A 2,697-nucleotide genomic window follows, 5' to 3' on the forward strand; every position below is an offset into this window, starting at 1 on the left:
CATAACTTCCTCATTATTCATCAGAATTGGGCTTATAATATATCGTTGGAAAGGTATTTTCAAGCCCCATCAAACTACACCATTATTGTACCCATATCATGGACCAAACTAAACTAGAATGCACGTTTTTCATAAATAAGGTAAGAAAAGAATTTTTTTTCAAAAAACAGAAAGAAGAGATAAACATCCTCATCACTAGAATTTTCACACTTTTGCTTTGCTCGATAATCAAATGAAATGAAAGGTATTCATCACTGGGTTTGGTTTTGGGAAGACACATTTGGGTGTCTACAGAAGCCCCCACTTTGACTGAGTTTGGAGAAATGCAAGTTTCGAAAACAAAAGTCAAAGTAGCGATAGGGACGGAGAATGATTCAGAACGTTCTGCGATGCTAAATCATTCTTGTAACGCCAATACCTGCAAACTAGCATTAGTTAAACAGATAAAAGAGTTGAGAAACGCGTATCTTGCACCGTCGAGCACACGTCTCTAGAGGTAACCGATTTGTTGTGACGATCTTCCGCAAGCTAAAGAATACCGCCTGAATACTGCTACGCCTGTAACTGCCTCCAATTTCCGTTGTTATAGTCTTCGAAAAGATCACTACTTGTTGATCCTTAATGCTCCTATGCCAGTACGTCGACGCTTTTCTGCTTGTGAACCAGTATATCGGTGCTTTAATTTTGCTGTGATGACAATCGTCTTTTCTTTGGGAATAGTTGCCAACACAACTCTTGTATGATGTATGACAATCTGATTTAGGGAAAGTTGTCAATGCTTTGTAACAATCCATCCTTGGAAATGTTGCCACGATGAAGCGACAATCCGTATCTCGGAAAATTTGCCAAAATCCAATTTTGGAAAAGTTGCCAATGCTTCGTAACAATCTGTCATAAGAACTTTTCTACAATCGACAATCCACATCTTGGAATACAACTCTTGAAAGCAATCCACCGTGGAAATTTTCCAACGCTATGCGACAATCCTCTTAGGAAAATATTGCCACAATTGACAATCCGCGTCTTGGAACATTTGCAAAAAAGAGTCGACCGACAATCCACTTCGGGAAAATTTGCCACTTACTGAAATGAATGACAATCCACGTTGAGGAACCTTTGCCGAAATTTATGACGAATAGAGTCCTACAACAATCCTTTGGGAAATTTTGTCATAGGGAACTGGGTGTATGACAATCCAATCTCGGAAAACTTGCCAGCGATGACAATCCGAACTTGAAAAAAATTGCCAACAAAGAAGGAGCACGACAATCCACGCTTAGAAACTTTGCCAGAGATGACAATCCAATCATGGAAAAATTGTCGTTGAAGAAGATGCACGACAATACATTTTTGTAAATATTGTCACTTGGGGATGACAATCCAATTTTTGGAAAAATTGTCGTTTAAGAAGAATGCGCGACAATACGTATTTGGAAATATTGTCGTTTAAGTGCTTGTTTTTAAACCGATACGTTGGTGCTTGTAATGAGCGTGAGACGATTTTCTGTCAGGTTAATCACTTACTACGATTGTAATCGAGCCGACCTACTAATCATGTCATAGAGCTACACTTGTAAATGAAAAATACAAAAAGATTTTGTTTCTTTAGGCTACACTTGTAGCCGTGCTACTAATATTTTCTTTGAGTTTTGCATGCATAGAGCTCGTGATCGATCCATTGTGCCTTTTGACCCGGAAATCGAAAGGACTCTCTCAAGGAGAAGAATAGCTAATCGATCCTTGGGGTATAGTTCTTCAAGTGAAGAAGAGCAAGGCATGGGAGAAAATCCGAGAGTGGCCTTGAAGGAGCTAGGAATACCCGGTGCTTATAGGTTTGAGAGCGGTATAGCTCCGCCTACAACACCGGCAAATGATTTCGAAATTCGGTCGGCCATGATCACCTTAATTGAGAGGAGGCAATATAGTTGGGCTAAGAATGAGAGCCCGTTGAACCATCTTAAAGAATTTGAGAAATATTACAACACCATCAAAGTCAACAGAGTTTCTCAAGAGTTCATCCACCTCAAGTTGTTCCCCTACTCTCTCATAGGAAGATCTTTAGAGTGGCTAGATGAAGAGGTGAAGCCCAATTCCTTGAGAACATGGGATGATGTTACAAAGGCCTTCTTGTCCCGCTTCTACCCTCAAAAGAAGACGGCGGAGGCAAGAGCCTTGATTCAAGGGTTCAAGCAAAGGCCAAATGAAAGCCTTTACGAAGCATGGGAGAGATACAAAGAGTATCAAAGGGAGTGCCCTCACCACGGAATCCCAACATACCAAGTGGTCCAAATCTTCTATGGTGGTTTAAGTCCCCAAGGCAAGTCATGCCTTGATGGGGGGGCCGGGGGTCCTATCATGAACAAAACCGAAGAAGAAGTGGTGGACATTATTGAGGACGTGGTGACGTACTATAGAGATTGGCAAGATGGGGAGAGGGACTCTTCAAGAAAGCAATCTTCATTGTACTCGGTGGACCATCTAAATGCGATCAACAACCTTTCCTCCCAAATGACAAACTTGGGAAAGGAGGTGACCGCAATCAAAGCCAAGTTGGAGAGCGCTTCTTCTTCTTCTCAAACTTCGAATCTTCCCTCCCAATTTAAGGGGAGAGGTACTCTTTCTAACTCTCAACCCCCTCCCTCTTCACATAATATGCCTATGGGTTGTTTGTTTTGTGATGCATGTGGATCGTATGAT

General features: G+C 41.4%; 1 pseudogene; it reads right to left on the reverse strand.

Moving 5' to 3' along the window:
* Positions 1 to 2,168: 2,168 nt before the first annotated feature.
* Positions 2,169 to 2,267, reverse strand: LOC145608394 (small nucleolar RNA R71; annotated as a pseudogene).
* Between the last annotated feature and the right edge of the window lie 430 nt (positions 2,268 to 2,697).

This window comes from Chenopodium album, chromosome 2 (genome assembly GCF_948465745.1).
Source record: "Chenopodium album chromosome 2, dcCheAlbu1.1, whole genome shotgun sequence".
NCBI classification, from domain to species: domain Eukaryota; kingdom Viridiplantae; phylum Streptophyta; class Magnoliopsida; order Caryophyllales; family Amaranthaceae; genus Chenopodium; species Chenopodium album.